This window comes from Bubalus bubalis, chromosome 18, assembly GCF_019923935.1.
Source record: "Bubalus bubalis isolate 160015118507 breed Murrah chromosome 18, NDDB_SH_1, whole genome shotgun sequence".
NCBI classification, from domain to species: Eukaryota; Metazoa; Chordata; class Mammalia; order Artiodactyla; family Bovidae; genus Bubalus; species Bubalus bubalis.
In genome coordinates this window covers 50,883,269-50,903,975 of record NC_059174.1, presented here as the reverse complement: position 1 = coordinate 50,903,975, position 20,707 = coordinate 50,883,269, and the positions used below count along the sequence as shown (strand labels likewise).

Sequence of the window (20,707 nt, the reverse complement as noted above, 5' to 3'; positions counted from 1 at the left end):
GCAATTGGAACATGAGCTGTGTTTCCCCTCCTTATCCCCTGACTTCTCCTGGCCCTCTGCTGTGGTGCCTCCTTCCCAAGACCGCTGGAAGCAGCACTAAAATCAGTACCCAGGGGGATTCCCTGGTGGCTCAGTGGTGAAGAATCTGCCTTCACCCTGAGGTGGCAGGGAGTACCGGTTCAATCCCTAGTCCAGGAAGATCCCACATGCCGTGGAGCAACTAAGCCCATGGGCCACAGCAAGAGAAGCCACCCAATGACAAGCCAAGCACCACATCTAGAGAGTAGCCCCCACTCACTGCAACTAGAGAAAGCCTGAGTGCAGCTACGAAGACCCTGTGTAACCAAAAATAAATAATTAGAAATAATATGCTGGCTTCTAAGTCTGTAAGTGAAGAAAGAGTCAAGCAGACTTCATTGTTGTCTTATTCCAAGAAATTGCCACTGACACCAACCTTCAGCACCCACCACCCTGATCAGACAGCAGCTGTCAACTCACAGGAAGGACCCTCCAGCAGCAAAAAGAAGACAACTCACTGAAGGTTCAGATGGTGGTTAGCATTTTTGACAATAATGTACTTTTAAGTAAGGTCTAGTACACTGGTTTTTTGGACATAATGCTATTGCATACTTAATAGGCTACAATAGAATAAACATATTATTTTGTATTGAGGTAATGTTGATTTCCAAAGTTGCAGGTATACAGCAAAGTGATTCAGTTATATACATATTTTTTCTTTTTAAAATTCTTTTCTATTATACATTATTACAGGATATTGAATATAGTTCCCTGTGCTATAAAGTAGGTCCTTGTTGTTAATTTTATATATAATAGTGTATATCTGTTAATTCCAAATTCCTAATTTACCCCCTCTTCCCCTTTGGTAACCATAAGCTGTTTCCTATGTCTGTGAGTGTAAGCGTGAATGAATACATTCTCCAAAAGTGCCCTGAGATACCCCAAGTTCATGCACTTGCTTTCCAATGGTCTAGAACCAAGCCACAGTATCTCTGAGGTATGTGTGTGTGTAGAGAGAAAAAAGAGGTAGAGGGACCAGAGAGGCAGGAAGGAATGAGAAGAGAGGGAGAGGGACCCTCCCATGACCCAGGGAAGTGCTCCTGCCCCCGGTGGAGGCCCAGCCAGAGGGGGAAGGACAGCAGAGCTCACACGATGGACATCAGTGCTTGTGAGCACCTCCTCACAGAAAGAGGGACATAGCAGACAGCAGGCACCATGGGGACCCCCTCAGGCCCTTCCCGAAGACGCTGCATCCCCTGGAACAGGCTCCTGCTGGCAGGTGAGAGGGTCAAGTTTCAGGGAGGGGGCAGAGATGAGAGAACAAGAGACTGGGTGGTCTCTGGGGGAGACGGGGCTCTGAGAGGGGGCAGAGGGCTTCTGTTTGGACCTGAGGGCAGAGGAGAGTGGAGCAGGGGTGGGTGGGGGGAGGAGAGAAGCAACAAGGGAAACATCTCCATGAACTAGAGCTGGTGAGGGGCGGGAAAACCTCAACTGCTGTAGGTTTTATCAGTTATTCTTCACTGAGCAGTAATTGTTGAAAACTGATGATGATAATAATAATTTATATCTTCATTTCACTACAGAAAATAACAGAACCAGGACAGTAAACACTGTCCTTACCCAGCACCCTTAGAAGCTGACAGATAATCACCAGGCTGTGGAATTCCTGGGAACTCTCCTTCCTTCATCCCCAGGTACTAACGTCTGGAGCCTGGTCCTGGCCCTGGGTTTCAAGCAGGATCAGACAAGCCCCTGCCCTCACGGAGCCCACGCTCTGTGAGGAGGAAGACACACAAGTAGAGAGATGGAGAGTGTGCTGGCAGGTGCTGCAGGCATCACGCAGGAAAGGGAGCGGGGAAGGGTCAGCAAGTGAGCACGGAGGGTCTTTACAGCAGCTGGTCAGGAGGAGGGGCATCTCCCAAGAGGCTCTGAGTGTGAGCAGGTGTGTGAGGGCAGCGAGAGAGTGAGCCAGGAGACAGCTGGGGAAACAGAGGGAAAAAACGAGCCCAGAGGGCTGAAGTGCTGGGAGTCATGCTGCTGACCTTGAAACACACACACACACTCTCTCTCTCTCTCTCTCTCCCTCTCTCTCTCTCTCTCTCTCTCTCTCTCTCCCTGCACCTCCCCCCCACCAGGCGGAGGGATGAGGAGATCTGTTCAGGGCACCATTTTTCCATCCCAACACACAAGTCAGAATATTAACTGGTTTCTCTCTCTTCCCTCCTAGTCCCACTCTTACACTTCTGGCCCCCGCCCACCACTGGACAATTCCCTGTTAAATTGTTGCCCCACCTTGCCACAGAAGGGACGGATGTTCTCCTACTTGCCCACAATCTGCCAGAGAAGCCTCTAGGCTATGCCTGCCTGGCACAGAGGAGAAAGGGTAGACAGCACCCAGCTAATTGCATCATACAGAGTAGACAATAATGCAACTACCAAAGGCTCTGCCCACAGTGGTCGGGAGACACTTTACCCCAACGGAACGCTGATGATCCGGAGCGTCACCCAGAAAGACACAGGATCCTACACCCTGCTTGTCGCAAAGAATGATTTAGAGACAGAAAGACAAATCGGACATCTCTGTGTATACTGTGAGTGCTTCCTCTCTGACCTCGGAGTGCTGGGGAGGGGGGTGAGTTCTGTCCACACCGTGTGGCGTTAAAACGTGGAGCTGAGACTCAGAACACCTCGTACATGTGGTGGACCAACAATCAGAGCCTCCCCAGCAGCACCAGGCTGGAATTGTCTGAGGACCACAGGAGTCTCACTATACTCGCTGTGACAAGGAATGCCACAGGACCCTATGTGTGCGAAGCCAGGAACCCAGTGAGTGTCAGCCGAAGTGACCCACTCACCCTGGATGTCCTCTGTGAGTAAGCTCTGTTCCTATGCGGTCCAGGCTGCCTACCCAAATCCACCCTGCCAGAGGCCAGGCCATACCCATCCCTGTCAGGCCTAGGCACATGGACTCCCACTCCCGGACACTGAGACTGGCCGTGACTTCCTGTTTCAGGCAAGTTCAGGCAGCCCCCCCTTAAATCAAGATGGAGAGGTAAGGGGCTGCTCTGTCTTGAGGGGCTGAGGATCACCAGAATATGATGGGAGAAACAGATGAATATGTCAGACTCACAATGAGTGAGCATGAAGGGTAACAATGAGAAATTTTTCAGACATGTGTGTGAACAGCTCAGAAGAACCTTGGGGCCCTGATAGACCAAGAATTTCCCTACCCTCTGATTGCACCATGCGTGGCTTTATGCTCTTTGCTTCAGATGGCCCGGCCGCCCCCACCACTTCCTCCTCAGACTCCTGTTACCATCCAGAGGAAAACCTCACCTCTCCTGCCACACAGGATTCTTGGCTTGTCAATGTGAAGCCCCAGAAACACGCCCAGGTTCTTTTTATCCCCAACCATACCGTGTACTCTCAGATCCAACATTACCTGACAGGCCTGGACAGCACGACAGTCAGAAAATCGGGGTCTCTAATAAGTGGTCCCTGGAGCATTCTGACTGAGCCTCAGGTGGAGATCTCTCTGGTTTTCTTTCTTCTTTTTTTCCTATCTTCTTTCTCTCTTTCAAGAGAAGGTTGGAGGGGTGGGAGGGAGAGAGAAAGAGGCAGAGACAGAGAAGTGAAGTGAAAGTGAAAGTCGCTCAGTCGTGTTTGACTCTTTGTGACCCCATGGACTGTATAGTCCATGGAATTCTCCAGGCCAGGATACTGGAGTGGGTAGCCTTTCCCTTCTCCAGGGGATCTTCCCAACCCAGGGATCAAACCCAGGTCTCCTGCATTGCAGGCAGATTCTTCACCAACTGAGATATGAGGAAAGCCCAGAGACAGAGAAGGGAGTGAGAAATAGATAAGGGGGAGAGAGAAAGAAGGAGAGAGACACAGAGCGAGGCTTCTCTGGTCTTCTAAAACATCTGGGAAGTAATTATTAACCAAGCTGTGTCCCATAGACAGTTCCCCTAGTTTATAGAAGGACTAGTTTTTACTTCCTTTTGTTAAAACCATAACCACTTCTCTCTAGAGATTTCCTTCACCATGATATTCACTCCACAGGCCAGGATTAAAAGACTTCTTCAGATTAAGAAATTATTCAACTATAATCTCCCGTGGCCCTAAGATCATGAAAACTAGCCGGATCATCTTCATTCCCAACTAAATTATTTCACAAATGGGAACACATTCCTTAATAATATAAAGCTGTTCTGCCCAAAACATGGAGAGGGCTGGCAAGCCTGCCTCCCCAAAATAAACAGATGTGTGAAGGTCCATATAGTCAAAGTTATGGTTTATCCAGTAGTCAGGTAAGGATGTGAGAATTGACCGTAAAGAAGGCTGAGTGCCAAAGAATTGATGCTTTTGCACTGTGGTGCTGGAGAAGACTTTTAGGGTCCCTTGGACAGCCAAGAGATCAAACGAATCAATCCTAAAGGAAATCAACCCTGAACATTCATTGGAAGGACTGACGCTGAAGCTGAAGTTCCAGTACTTTGGCCACCTGATGCAAAGAGCCGACTCATGGAAAAGACCCTGATGCTGGGAAAGATTGAGGGCAGGAGGAGAAGAGGGCAACAGAGGATGAGATGGTTGGATGGCTTCACCGACTCAATGGACAAGAGTTTGAGCAAACTCTGGGAGATAGTGAAGGACAGGGAAGCCTGGTGTGCCGCAGCCTGTGGGTCACAAACAGTCAGACATAACTGCGCAACTGAACAACAATGTTCTGAATGAGAGGGGCTAACATTTATTCCTTTGGATAGGGCCACGTGGAAGCATCAAAGAAGATTTCCACCTGATGATGAGGTTGCTGGATACATGGGCTGAGAAGAGGTTCCCGGGGCTGATCCCACAAGCTGTCCAATACTACAATGTTCCAGCAACCAGGCAAGGGTCCCCCTGGTGTGATCTGGGGGTCAGAGGAGATGTGAAGTCATCTCTTTCCCATTGTCACCTGAACAAAGACCCAGGGCCTTCCTTAGAGTCGCCTTTACAGAGGTCACTGGGCCCCAAGACTGAGGAGGGAGCATGGCCCAGGCCCTGACTCACTGTCAGTCATTTATTTCCTCTGTCTCTCCACAGCCCCAGTGGCACGGCCCTCCCTCCAAACCAGCAACACCACAGTCACAGAACATGAGGGTCCTGTGGTCCTGACCTGCCTCACAGATGAGACTGGGGTCTCTATACGCTGGCTTTTCAAAGGCCAGAGAAGATGACAGAGGGGATGACCCTCACCCCCGACAACAGCACCCTCACCCTAGACTGGGTCAGCAGAGGGGACACTGGGAATTATCAGTGTGAGGTCTCCAGTGGGGGCAACTCCAGAATAAGTGACCCCCGTAGGCTGAGTGAATAACCATCATTACCTCCTGTGTTAGTTGTTAAGTCCTGTCTGACTCTTTGCAACACCACAGACTGTAGCCTGCTAGGCTTCTGTCCACTGGATTTCCCAGGCAAGATTCCTGGAGTGGGTTGCCATTCCCTTCTCCAAGGGATCTTTCCAGCTCAGGGACTGAACCCATGTCTCCTGCATTATCGTCTAAACCTCCGGTGAAGCCCATTTTAATCTGGATAACCTTCTTTTATAAATTCCACCAACAATTAGCCTATCATCTCATTTCCTTCACTTGAAGCAATTGGAACGTGTGCTGTCTCTCCCCTCCTCATCCCCTGATTTCTCCTGGCCCTCTGCTGTGAAACCTCGTTGCCAAGACCTCCTGAAGCAGCACTAAAATCAGTACCTGGGACTTCCTGGGCAGTCCAGTGGTTAAGACTCCACCTTCCACTGCAGGGGTTGCCGTGACCTCCTCCAGGAGATCTTCCCCACCCAGGGATTGGATCTGTGTCTCTTACGTCTCCTGCAGTGGCAGGCAAGTTCTTTACCACTAGTTCCACCTGGGAAGCCCCAGTGAGGTATTAAAGTCTAAATCTCCCTTTTTCTTATTGTACAGTGGTGTTTACATGCACTTTTATAAAGTTTTGTGATAGGCTTTCCAGTGAAGGTGGAAATCACACAGCAGATGTGTATTCAGGAAGTAGGGCTTCCCTGGGGGCTCAGCTGGTGAAGAATCCGCCTGCAGTGCGGGAGACCTGGGTTCAGTCCCTCAGTTGGGAAGATCCCCCGGAGAAAGGAAAGGCTACCCACTCCAGCATTCAGGCTGGGAGAATTCCATGGATTGTATAGTCCATGTGGTCTCAAAGAGTCCAACAGGACTGAGCGACTTTCACTTTTTCACTTTCAAGTGTTCGGTATGTTAGTTCGCATTGTTGTGATCGCAGGCTTGCTGCCACACTCAACTCCAGGTCCCTCCACTTGTCTTTCTTAGTTGCACCATCGTCTCTACAGTGGAAGTGACACCATTTCTTCACAAGATTGGCGGTGGTCATGTGTGGTGAGAGCTGGGGGCCTTGAGGACTGCACTTTGTGCAACATAAACTCCTATGACTGTGTGCTGTCTGTTGGTCGGTTAGGTCTCTGGTTTACAGTGCTCTCACGGTCTCTAGTTCTCACTGAAATCTCTCTGATGCTGTGTCCATTATTGAAGGTGGGGTGTTATAGTGTCACTGTTATGACCGAGCTATTTCTCCCCTCGACACTGTCCATTTTGATTCACAATTCTGGTGCTGTGTTGTTGGGTGCATGATGCTTATAACTGTTCGATTTCCTTGGTGAATGGAAACTTTTCTTGATATGCAAGGTCCTACTTTGTCTCTTGTAGGCTCTTTAGATTTAGAGGTTATTGTAGCAGACACTCATACAGCCACCACAATTCTCTTTTTATTACTATTTGCATAGAGTATCTTTTTCCACCCTTACTTCAACCTTCTATGTCTTTGTATCTAATGTGAGTCCCTTGAAGAGAGTATAGAGATGGGTCATAATTTTAATCCATTCTGTCAACCTCTGCCTTTAATTTGAAGGTTGAGGCTATGAGTCAAATATGTCCTGATAAGAAAGAGCTGCTTCCATCTCGCTACTTGGTATATGTCCTACGTGCTTTATTCATTAATTCCTCTTTTACTTCCTCTTTGGTAGTTAAGTGATTTCCTTTCTTAAGTGTCGTTTTGTTTCTGTTCTTTCCCTGTCCAGTGTATTTCAGTTCTTTCCTTACTGGCTAACTTGAAGATGACAATTAATATCTTAAACATGTATCTACTGAGTTGAAATGCCAATTAGATTCTATAATGTGTAATACAATGTGTAGTATACATCTCCATTCCCCCCATTCTATACACTTATTGTCATAGGTTTCAGACATTATTATACAATGTACATCCATTATATAGATTTATAAATATTGTTTCATGAAATACCTTTGAAATGAAAAACAAGTGATTACAAAAAAGACAATAATACTGGCTTAAATAAGATATTGTGTCACTTTGACCACTGTTCTTTATATATTCCAATGATTTTGAGTTACTGTCCAATGTTTGTTCCGTCATCTAAAAGGATTCCTTTTACATTTCATATATGGCTTGTGTCCAAGGAATTAACTCCCTTGACTATTGTTTATCTGGGAAAGTCCTAATTTGAGCTTCACTGAAGGAGACTTTTTCTATACATTGCTTTCCCGGTTGACAATCTTCCTTTTAGGACTTAAATCAGTGGTCCCAATACCTTCTGGCCCCTTTTCTCTGATGTGGGATTTGATTTTCACCTTATTGAAGATCCACTGTACATGATAAGTCACTTCTCTCTTGCTGCTTTAATCATCCCTCTTTCCCTCGGTCTTTCAGTGATTTGACTATATTGTGTCAGAACACCTGTATCTTGAAAGATCCTTTTTTGGAGTTCCTTAACCACCCTTGGACTGTGAAGAAAGCTGAGCACTGAAGAATTGATGCTTTTGAACTGTGGTGTTGGAGAAGACTCTTGAGAGTCCCTTGGACTGCAAGGAGTTCCAACCAGTCCATCCTAAAGGAGACCAGTCCTGGGTGTTCATTGGAAGGACTGATGCTGAGGCTGAAACTCCAATACTTTGGGCACCTCATGTGAAGAGTTGACTCATTGGAAAAGACCCTGATTCTGGGAGGGATTGGGGGCAGGAGGAGAAGGGGATGACAGAGGATGAGATGGCTGGATGGCATCACCGACTCGATGGACTTGAGTCTGAGTGAACTCCGGGAGTTGGTGATGGACAGGGAGGCCTGGCGTGCTGTGATTGATGGAGTTGCAAAGAGTTGGACACGACTGAGCGAATGAACTGAACTGAACTGAACCACCCTTGATATGTAATCTCTCATCTAGTTCACGAAGTTTTAAGCCATTAATTTTTTATATTTTTTTTCATTGCTTTTTTCTCTTTTCTCCTTCAGGAACTGCCATACTGCATATGTTTGTCCAGTTGATGGAGTTCTGCATAATACTTTCCCTGGTTTCACTATTCCTCATTTATTTCCTTTCTACTGCCTAGTCTGAATAATTTTTCTTTCTATCTTCATGTTCACTGATTCTTTCTTCTACCTGCTCAAATGTGCGGATGAATCACTCTTGTAAGTTATTGCTTTCAGTTCTTATACTTCAGCTCCAGATTCTCTCCAACCATGGATAAATAATTTAACATTAAGAAAGAACATGTTCTTCTTGAGAAGCAGGTTCTTCTCTGCTACTGCTGCTGCTAAGTCGCTTCAGTCGTGTCCGACTCTGTGTGACCCCATAGACGGCAGCCCACCAGGCTTCCCCGTCTCTGGGATTCTCCAGGCAAGAATACTGGAGTGGGTTGCCATTTCCTTCTCCAATGCATGAAAGTGAAAAGTGAAAGTGAAGTCACTCAGTCGTGTCCGACTCTTAGCGACCCCATGGACTGCAGCCTACAAGGCTCCTCGGTCCATGGGATTTTCCAGGCAAAAGTACTGGAGTGGGGTGCCATTGCCTTCTCTAAGATTCTTCTCAGACCTCTCCAATATGGATACAGCCATCCTTCCACACTAACAACTCCAGTGCTTTAGACATGAACACTAATTATAAAGCTAGCTGGGTCAATCTCAGACAAGCACATTAGGAGTAGAAAAACACAAGAGAGAGAGGAGGCTAGTTCTGGACCCTGAGAAGGAAGGCTCATCCCAAGGAGCACTCAGATGGCATCAATCAAGGAGCTGAACTTGTCCTCAAGTTTGATGCACACTCTTCCCTCTCTAAATGATCAGGAAGAACAGACAAAATCATGTTCTTCAGTAGTCAATTCCTCCCTTCTAGAATCCCTGTGCACATTCCAAGCTGGGTGCAAACAGGCCAAGTGATATGGGGACAAGCATCCAATGGTCCGTGAATCAATGAGCAGAGTTTATGGCTCTCTGAGAAGATGATGCTGGTCCGAGACAAGCAACAGTGTCAGGACGGAGGATGCAGGGTCCCATCAGTGTGAGGCATCCCCCCAGTCAGAGTCTGCAGATGAGACCCCAACTCCCCAGATGAGCACTGTGAATGACCCTCAACACCTTTACATCTTCCCTTGTAATTGCACTGGAAGTTGGTGTGTAATGAATGCAAATAATGAGGGTGTAGGTAGTCTCCTTTCAGAGCCTGTAGAAGAATGTGTCCAATTAATTATGCAAGACTCAGCTATTCTTGTCATGGTTTGGTTATTATTTGTGTGAGTTGTTAGACTGTGAGCAACACACTGGATCTTGTGCTTCAGTTTCCTCACCTGTAAAACTGGAGAACAGCTGGATCTTAGGGATGTTGTGAGGATGTTCACTAAAAGATGATGAGATTAAAATCCTTCCCCGGGTACCTACACAGAGTCAGCATGCAAGAAATGTTTTAACAGGTGATATCTTGTTTTTCATCATTGTGGTTTGGGGCTGTAAAGTCAGACAACTTGATTACATTTTGTTTCATCCAGCCCTAGTTCTATGACTTCCGTTAAGTTATTGAACTACTATGTGTCTCGGATTTACGTATGTACAGTAGGGTTCACAACCCTTCCCTCATGGAGGGGGAAAGATCCAAACAGATGGGTGTAAAGGATTTCCCACTGTGCCAGTCACACAGGAGGACCTAGAAACAGTTGGCTAATATGATTACTACTCATCAGTGTTGAGTGGACTGGAGAGGACCTGCCCTCTAAGGTCGACAATAGTGATAGAAAGAAAAAATCAGAGGGAGGCGGCATAATGTGAGATGAAGAGAGTCCTTCAAAGGAAAATGAACAGGACATGGAACTAGCTACAGTGAGAGAATAGAGAGAGCAAGTCCAAGGTTTCAAATTTGATAAAGAGTGAAATGATGCAACCTCATGCAATGGGAGAGTCAGGAAGACACTGTGATGACAAAACACGCAACCACACAGGCCTCAGAGCATCTCCTTCCTCCTAACCAGGCCCTCTCCCATGACTCCTCCTGGTATTCCCTCCAGTGAACTCGGACCCCATTTCCCCTCTCTCTTTCTCTTCTGCTTTCAGGGCAAGAAAACGCCCGAGCCCTCGGTGTGGGGGCCATTACTGGCATCATGACTGGGGTCCTGCTTGTGCTGATGCCCCTGGCTGTCCTGGGGTGTTTCATTTTCCTTCACAGGTACAGTGGCATTCCCAGATGCTGCCCCCGCCTCCAGGTTGACCCTAGTCCTAGAGGAAGGACACCCCATCCTCCAATTTCCGGCCTGGATCTCCAGGACCTCCCCACTTCCCCATGGATATTCTCTCTAGTCCTTCCGTTCCTGCCTCACCAGGTATTGACCTGTGGCAGCTTTCTTAGCACCATCCTCACTTATTTTGTTATTTAGTCACAAAGTTATATCCATCTCTTTTGCCACTCCATGGATTCTTCTGTCCATGTAATTTCCCAGGCAAGAATACTGGAGTGGGTTGCCATTTCCTTCCCCAGGGAATCTTCCTGACCCAGGGATCGAATCCACATCTCCTGCATTGGCAGGCAGATTCTTTACCTCTGAGCCACCAGGGAAGCCTCATCTATCAGTTAACAGAATTAAGACCCCCTCCGCCACCTGAGTGTTGTCCTAGTTCCCTATATGTAGGCTGGCAGGTAGTAAGTACTCAGAAAAAGGTATTCTTCCTGTATATTTAAATCCTGCTACTCTATGAGGGGCCGTCACAGGGCCAGGATCTGAGGGGAATCCTGACCAAGGTCACACTTGGCCAGACAGTGGAAGTCTGTAACAGCCACATGGAGTCAAATGCCCCCACGTGGCAGATGCATTAACAACACCCCTGATGCATGAGACAGAACATTGTGCCAGGTCAGCAGGTGGTGGGATGTCTTTACACTTAACGTCCAGGTAGATGGAGACAGAGGACAAGGCCACTGTCACATTTCAGCAGCTCCTGGGTGAGGGTGGGTGGCCACAGCAGCGACACTGCACTCAGTGAGATCCCAGAGTCACTGGCTCCCCTTTCCTCCCCATGCACTGGCCCTAATGTGCATCCACTCAGACAAGACTTTGGATGGATGGATGCCTTTGCCAGAGCCGTGGTCCCTTTGGTGGCCACTTTCTCCTGAACCCTATTAGCCTATGGTCCTGCCCCTCTGGACTCAGGGCAGATACGGCTTCTTAAGGACTTTCCTCAGCTTCCTTGCTGGGCCCTCCCCTCCTAAGCAGCCTTGGTGGAGAAAGGCGGTGTCCAGCCCCTGCTTGGACATGGGGATCCTCCTGTCCCATGTTCTGACACCAAAGCCTTGACCTCTGTCTACATTCCTCACAAATATGCCTGTTTTTTTTTTTCCTAACCCCGGTTGCCTGCACGATAGAGGGAACTGACCCCCAGCGTCCACCTCAGGTGGGTGTTCAGCCCAGGATAGTGGGGAGCCCCGGTCAGGCCCTGCCATTTCTGTTCCTGCCTGCCACCCCCAGGGTCTCTGGCCCTTTCTCTGGGACTTCAGCACAGGGGACCCCGACTGGCTAGTCTGCTTGTCCTGTGGGTTATAATCCTGGGAGGCTCCCTCGCCCTCACTGGTATCACCAGAGTGTCTCTCCCTTGGTGGGGATTTTTCTCCCATGGTTCTCCAGAAGGTGGACTCTCAACCTCTCCTAGGAAATGGCTAAGCCTCCTCACACTCCTGGTGCTAACTCCTGATTCTGCTTCCAGGACGTGGTCCCTCTGGCAGCTGTCTCCCAGGTAAGTACATCCCTTCCTGGTCTCTTCTCCCCAGGGTCCCAGCTTCACAGGCTCAGGGAAGGAGGACTGTCCAACCCTGATGCACTGTGCAGACCCCCTTTACTCAAGGGTAGTTGAAAGTCACTCAGTCATGTCCGACTCATGTAACCCCATGGACTGTAGCCCTCCAGGCTCTTCTGTCCATGGAATTTTCCAGGCAAGAATACTGGAGTGGGTTGTCATTGCCTTCTCCAGGGGATCTTCCTGACCCAGGAATGAACCTGGTTCTCCCACACTGCAGGCAGATTCTTTACCTCTGAGCCAACAGGGAAGCTCAATAAGAGTTGCTGCTGCTGCTGCTAAGTCGCTTCAGTCGTGTCCGACTCTGTGCGACCCCATAGACGGCAGCCTACCAGGCTTCCCCGTCCCTGGGATTCTCCAGGCAAGAACACTGGAGTGGGTTGCCATTTCCTTCTCCAATGCATGAAAGTGAAAGTGAAGTCGCTTAGTCATGTCCGACTCTTCTTGACCCCATGGACTGCAGCCTACCAGGCTCCTCCATCCATGGGATTTTCCAGGCAAAAGTACTGGAGTGGGTTGCCATTGCCTTCTCCAATAAGAGTTGTTAAGACATGGCAATTCCCACCATGCCAGGACCTGGATGCGTTTCAGGGACATGACCACCCACCACCTTATCCTGAGGCTGCCCTGGTCCACTCACTTGGCCTCAAGAGAACCTTGGAGTCCAGAAGGAACCAGGTGGGCCCTGGATTATCAGTCAGGGGAGCCAGGCTAACAAGGGTGGGATACACAGCTCAGATAGGATTTGGGGTGGGGGTTTCAGGCTTGGAGATGGATGCGTGGAAGAAATGACTCTCCTTCCCTCTCCGCTGATGCCCACTCTCTCCTATGCCCCAGGCCTCCCTACCTGATGCCAGGCCACCAGTTCCCATCTACCAGGTGAGTGTGGGGGTCCAAGTTCTGGTCTCATAAGCCCAAGGGGCTGAGAAAATGCCCCCTTTATGCCTGGCTGTGTTTGGAGGTTCAAGAAATAGGAGGAAAGATGGAAAATGGGAAGAAGAGGAGATGGGTCTGGACCAAAAACCTCTGATACAAACAGGCCCCCCACAGAGCAACCCTGGGGGACCCGGGGCCGGGAAGTCCCTGATACAACATTTGAGAAGGTTACATGAGCTCTGAGGCGTTGGTTTTCTTTTGCAGGAATTACTATGCCCCGACACAGACATTTACTGTGGGCTCAACCACAAAGCAGATGTGGGTCCTTAGTTCCCCCAGACACATCTGGTCACAGACTGTGGGAAAGAGCTTATCTGAGACCCAAGACCCGAGTGAGGTCAAGAGGAAGAGCCTGAGGCAGAGAACCAGCTCTCAGCCCTGAGGGTATTTGGGAATCTGGGTCCAGTGTCCGGGTCCCTCCTAGATTCCTGGAGACCCTGATAGGCTGCCCTGAACGCTAGATGGGCCAGAACTCAGACTACCATTCCCACAGTTGGAGGGAGGAAGGCCATCAGGGCAAGTGACTGGGCATGTGACCCATTGTGGACCACCCAAGATCTGAATAAAGAGCACTTCCCCCTTGTGGCTCCGCTGGTAAATAAAGAGCGCTTCCCCCTTTTATTGGATTGCAGGTGGATTCTTTACCAGCTGAGCCACAAGAGGAAAGTGCTCTTTATTCAGATCTTGGGTGGTCCCAAGTTTCGATCCCATGGTTGGGAAGATCCCTTGGAGAACAGAAAGGCTACCCACTCCAGTATTCTGGCCTGGAGAATTCCATGGACTATACAGTCCATGCGGTCCCAAAGAGTCGGACATGACTGAGCGACTTTCACTTTCCCCTTGCTTTGCAAAATATACTGCACTTGGGTCTTGTCCAGCCAGTAATTCACCTGAATCTCTGCTCCATTCTCTCCTGGGTCCCACAGGGAAAGTATTAGCTCTAAGTTACCTGACCTCCCCATCTATTCCCTGGGAGAAAGCACAGGGAAGAATGTGAGGATGGTGGGGGTGGGGACCATACTAACAGGAAAGGAGGGTCACAAGACCCCTGCCCAGCCACATGGGCAATTGGCTGTCCTCACACTGCCCTGGAGTCATGGACACCTCTCAGTGTTTGATTGCTTGTAACTGAGTCTCTGGAGCACAGAATATGGGATCCTTTGAGAGCCTCTAGCACACGAGTCAGGAAAGAAGAACAAGTCATGGGTGAGACAAATATTATGGGTGAGGCCCCTTTGCAGCCTCTTGGCGTCCTAAACCCTCTGGTCCTCCTCACCAGGCCCTACTGGCCCCAACTTCTGGCTACCTCAAATGAATTTTTGTTATTTAGTAGCTAAGTCATGTCCAACTCCTTGGGACCTCATGGACTGCAGCACACCAGGCTTCCCTGTCCCTCAATATCTCCTGGAGTTTGCTCCAAATCATGTCCACTGAGTCAGTGATGGGACAGGAACATTTGTCTGTCCCCACATCCAAGATCCAGAATGCCTACTCTCTCCATGGGTTTCTGTTGTGTCTCTAAGGACCTAAGCACTGAGAAAATTGTTCCCTCTGGGGAGACAGAGAGGAGCAATCAGAGTCACCAAAGTAAGAGGGACCCAGAAGCCATGCTCTGAGCAAGGTCCTCCCAGAAATTTCCTGTGCCCTCTGTCCACTTCCCACTGGTTTCCACTTTGCTCTCCAATGCGAATTATGAGTCTCCCCCCACCACACACACACACACACACACACACACACACACACACATGAGCCTCAGGGCGGAGTTGCAGGCTCTACCTAATACTCAACCTGGCTGCCATGTCGAAAGGCCCACCTGTCTCCTCCTCAAAGTGTCCCAAGGGCCCTTCCCACCCGGATCTCACCTGCAGCTCCCACCACATGCCTGAGCTAACAGTTCTCAGTCTCTCCCTGAGGTCCCCGCAATAGGTGTTATTCTCATATAGGTCCGCTCGGATCAGGTGCCCACACTCACACAAATACAGCAGGTGTGTGCACTAGGGCACAGAGCCCACAGTTGGCAAGCATGCTCTGCCAGTGGCCAAGTGTAATTTGTGCTGAGATGAGATGAGAGGTAAGAGAAACCATCTGCAAAGCTTCCGATCATGATTTAAGTCTAAATTACTCTTTATCCCCCAGGCACACCGTCTTGGATTAGACAAGGTCACACCTCTTGTAGTTCCTAATTGTGCTGTAACAAATCAACATAAATTCAGTGGCACAAATCTACCCAGATCAAGGTGTCAATATGACCCTGTTCTTTCTGGATTCTACAGACAGTTCATTTCCTCGCCTTTCCAAGCTGTGAGAGGTGGCCTGCTTTCCTGGGCTCGTGGCCCCTTCCTCCATCGTCAAAGCCAGCAGTGGACCATCTTGAAGCTCCCCATGCTCTGCTTCCATCATCCCAATTCCTCTGTCTCTGCCTCTCCTGCCTTCCTCTTTCATTTGTAAGGAACATTGTGAATGTATTGGGCTTAGCCAAATACATTCCCCACCATAATCTCCCAGTCACCCCCACCATATCTCCCATATACCCCAAAATAATCTCCCAGTCACATGATCGGAATTTCATCTGAGGTTTCCTTAATCACGGGGCACATTCTTGGGTTTTTAGCATGAGGCTGTGCACATCCCTCAGGAGTTTTTGCTCTGTCTACCAGTCCTCTCAGGGCCGTGGTCATCATGTTCCCACACTGCAATCTGCTCTGGGCATCTTGGACTTTGTCATCCTGATGTGGGGTCAAGTCCTGCCATGACGTCCACAGTACCATCACTGGCCCTGAGCCATGGAGATAGAGGCCAGTCCACACTCCCTGCAGCTCTCTCCACCTGCTCTTTTCTGTGAAGTGAAAGTCATTCAGTCATGTCCACCTCTTTGTGACCCCATGGACTGTAACGCACCAGGCACGTCTGTCCGTGGCATTCTCCAGGCAAGAATACTGCAGTGGGTAACCATTCCCTTCTTCAGAGGTTCATCAAACCTGCATCTTCGGCACTGCAAGCAGATTCTTTACTGTCTGAGCCACCAGGGAAGCCTCTTCTTTTCTAGCAATGCTTGATTTTTCAGAATGAAAAGAAAGCAGATGTAAGTCAAAGACCATGACTCCCAAGTCAGTAGGTGGCCTGTGTTCATCAGAACCATGGACAGTGTCTCTTGCGGTGCTCAGCCCCAGGCTTCAGCAAGAAGGGGCACCTGGATATCCTGCCCATTTCTATTCTATGAGAACAATGAACACAGTAGGATGTGTTCAGGGATAACCCAGTTTGCTCTAGTTTATCCATTGGGAGCACTTTCTTCTCTCTGTGTATTAGTTATAGCTACACCCATGACAACTTCCAGGTGAATGATTCCTACACATGGAGGGTGTCCTCAAGGAGGCTGGGAACTAACTATCCTCGCAGAGTATCTCCCTGCCTCTGAGAGTCAGATAACTGTCTTGTCTTCAACTTAGAGGGAATGTTTCATGATTAAGTCCTGACCCCTAATGCCTGAGCTAGGAGACAGAGGTTACCAAGCCTAGAGGGCTCCTGAGCTCAGCCTATTGTCCGCCAAACCCCAGATGCGGCCCCTCCCTCAGGGAGCAAGGCTGAGCAGAACGCCTGGGCTACCCTCCCAAGCTGCTCCTGTCTGAGCCCCAAGCCTGGTGTTAGAGCCTTTGCCATCTCTCCATGCTTCCAGCAGAGCAAAGGTCCTGCTGAAGGACAAGTGGGGCCTGAAGACCAGTCTCCAGGGTAGAAGCCATCACCTGAGAACCCCATCCATCTGCCTGTGAACCCCAGGGAAGAGAAGGAACTAGGGCTCCCACAGTCACTCCCAACTTCCTCTTCCCCACTAAGGTCCCACTGACAGGGGTAACTCTGACAACTCAAACCCAGCCGTATACTTCCCAGGTGCTCAGGTCTAATCCATCCAGCATCCCTAATGGTCATTCAAAACACTCAAGTAGCCAGTATAATGGTCACCTGGGTACCAGGGGCCTCCCCTGTCTTTCATGGGGACAGATCTCCTCTCACATCCCACAACTGAGCAGTCACCTAGGTCCTCTCTGCCCTGCTGTGCTCGCCCTCCCTCTGCCCTGGCTCAGCCCCATTTTCTCTCCCGGACACAGACAGGGTTCCAGTCAAGAGGAGATGTGGATCTGTCCCTCCATACATCTTTCACAGTCTGACCGTGTGAACCCACTCAGTCCCATCCAGCACCTCCCTTCACCAGGGCCTTGGCTCTGGGTCCCTGGACACCAGGACCCCCTTCACTCAGCCTCAGAAGGATGACTCCCACGATGGCTGTGACCCCTGTCCCAGAGGCATGTTTCCTAAGAGTCACCAGGAGACACACCTGCAGCTCCACACAGCTGAGCCGTAGGTGTGTAGGGGCACCTTCATCCCTCCCCTCTCTCCCTGGGGTCAGTGGGCATAACTGACCGCCTCAAATGCTAACCACTTCGCCCAGACCCATTCTGATTCTCTAGGCAGAGCGGTACCAGTTAAAGCAGACACTAAGTGGGCCGCAACACCCACGTACCAACCCAGACCTCAGGTCTTCTCATATCTACACCGGGGACAGACACACAGGTAACACACAGGTAACACCTCTGCTCATCCATCGAGCCTCCAAGTTCAGTCGCAAGTTCAAAGCTTCAGCCAGGATAACCTCCTTCCTGTTCTTGCTTGTGTAGGCAAGTGCCAACCATTGTGTTGCCAGGGGCACCCTCCCTCCCCTTCCCTGTCTGCCCAAACCTACCTTAAAGTCCACCTGACTGTCCAAATCTATTAGCCATCTGCTCCCCACGGATGCCTTCCATGACCCCAGTCCAGCTGAGACCCCATTACAGACTCTGGATGTACAAGACCTTCCCCTTCATGGTCCTTCCCTCCATTATAATTAACATATTAATTCCAGGATTTTCTCTGAGTGTCCACCCCCCTATCACAAGTCAAGTGTGTTCGCCCAGGACGTAAGTCTATCCTATTCTCTGAAGTCCAGGACTCAGCCCAGGGCTGACATGTCACACATGCTCAATAAATACTCTTTAAATAGATAAGGGAATCTACATAACAGATGCCAGAGCCCCCCACCCCCCACCCAGTGTGACACCGAGGGGTCAGAGAATATTCCTTATGGACACAGGAGCCCTGGCATCAGAGTGGGAGGAGACCTGTAAGTGCCCACAGCTGCTCCAGGACGGGACTTTATTCCTCCTGGAGTCAGCAGGGAGAACAGGGGCCTCTTAACTGTGAGGAGTCAGACCTCTGCTCATTCCCAGATAGTCACACCCTCTCCCATCTCTACTCGGGGATCTTGTAGTCTCCCTGGAGGATCAGAGCCAGCAGTCCGAGTCCTTCCCCTTCTCATGGAGACCTGACCTGGCTCAGACTCCCGATTCTCCATCCCAAGGGATTCACCCTGGGGAGGGGGGAGCCCCAGCGTGAACTCTCGGGAATCAGGGAGCAGCTCCTTATCCCAAGGTCCCTGATGTGTGGCAACACCTGGGTCTGGTCCCTGGAGACATCTCAGCCTCCCCAGGCATCTGGGGAAAGTTGGGGAACTTCCAGAGCAGGGTGGAAGAGGGGAGCCCAGCTTCTGCAGTTGCTCCATCTCAGAGGGGCTGGGGTCCCATGGGGGTCTCCCATCCCCTGACAGGGGAGCCTGTGTGACAGAGTCTCCAGGTGGAGCTGCCCCAGGTCCTGGCACTGTGGGGAGGCCAAGAACAGACCACTGATGGGGACACAGACGACTTGAGGGCAGCCGCAGTGCTGTGAGAGGGGAAAGAACAGGGCCTTCTGGGTCCAGCCCACAGGCCACCACCCTCTCCCCATAGCCCCAGAGACCCCCCCACCAGCCCTTCCTTTGAAGCCTCGAGGACTGAGAGCTCCTCCTGAGCACACGTCCACCTGGATGGATGGTTCTCCTGCTACTGGATAATGCCCATCCACTCCCTGGGCTCAACCTGCGCTGGGATGGAGTCAGGAAGCCTGGGGACCCACAGTGACCTGGACCCCAGATGATAGCCCCTCAATCTGGAGGTCAGCGCCCACCTCTGCCCAGGGCGCAGAGCCAGCTCACACCCTTTGGCCTTTGCACCCTTGTGCAGCCCATTACATTGTCCCCAGCTCTGCTCATGACCTCCAGGGGGCAACATTGGGCCACCCAGATAACACATGGGAAATTAACAGGTGAACTTTGCTTTGCCTAAGGAGGTGGGGAAGGAGCCTGATTTCCATCCCTCCCTCTAAACAGCGGTCTCCAACCTTTTTGGCACCAGGGACTGGTTTCTTGGAAGACAAATGCGAAGTGGTGGAGATGGTTTGGGGATAATTCAAGCACATTACAATTTCTGTGCACTTATATCTGTTATTATTCCCTCAGCTCCACCTCAGATCATCAGGCGTTAGACCCCAGAGGACCCCTCCTCAACAGACTCTCAGGGCCACTCCTATATACCACACTATGCTACCCAGCCTTCTGGGGGCCTATATGCACCCATGCCAGCTCCCATCCCTGCCTGGAACCACCCCTGGGAAAGATCACAGTGACCACAGAAAAATCAGCCAGGGTGACAGAGAAGCCCCTATAATGGCAAGGAGGACCTGCATAGTTCTGAACCAAGGCTCAGCCAACAGACACGGAGAGGGAGAGTCTCCTGGAACTTGACCCGAGGACCAGGGAGCCCACAGTCTGCCCACCCCTCAGCACCAGGTTCCTCTCTTCCCAGGACACACAGGAAGCCTTTCCCTTCTCACCTGCGAACTGCAGCTCCTCCTGACACCCAGTTCTGGGTCTCTGTCCCTGAAAACAGACGCCAGGCTGGCTAAGGTGGAGGTCAGGTCCCCTACCATCATCACTCATGTGACCCCTTTCTCTCCTCCAGAGTCAGTGTGTCCTTCCTGCAGGGAGTAAACACAATCTTCTCAGATATTTGAGAACAACAGGAAGACCCTGAGCATCCAGCTGGGTTTCGGTCTCACAGGAACAATTACCAGCAAAATTTGGAAACCCCTGGGTCTGTGTGTGGTGTTGAGAGACCCCAGACCAAAACAGCAGAGGCCAACACTGGGGTGGGTGGGGCAGCCTAACCGGTGTTCTGGGGTCTCAGTCAGGCTGGGCGAGCGTGTGACCTGGGCGGCTGCTGAAACAGCATTTCTAAGGTGTCACCTGGGGGTTCGCAGTCTTCATGAAGCTCCACAGGAGTTCCCACGCACCGTGGGGATGACGTTCCTGTGACAAGCGTTCCTGATGCACCCCTCACCCCCAGGCTCCTCCTCTGAAGGGAAAAGCCAGAAGGGGATGACAGAGGGCTGTCGGGGAGGCTGAGTGTGCATCTGATCCAGAGCAGTGGGGACCCCGGGCCCGGACACCCCAAGGTTGTGCTTTTCCAGGCAAGGTTGTGTGTGTGTATAGGTGTGTATATGGAGGTGCCTGTGTGTAGGTGTGTGCGTAGGTATGTGTGTGTAGGGGTATGTGTGTTTAGGTATGTGTGTGTAGGTATGTAGGGGTGTGTAGGGGTGTGTGTACGTGTGTGTGTGTGTAGGTGTGTGTGTGTGTGCGTGTGTGTGTAGATGGAGAATCACTGCTCTAGAAGGCAGAGGACTCAGCAGAGTTCAGGGAATAGAAATA

General features: G+C 50.3%; 1 pseudogene; it reads left to right on the top strand.

The window, feature by feature from the left end:
• Positions 1–2,223: 2,223 nt before the first annotated feature.
• Positions 2,224–3,303, top strand: LOC112577718 (annotated as a pseudogene).
• Positions 3,304–20,707: the final 17,404 nt, after the last annotated feature.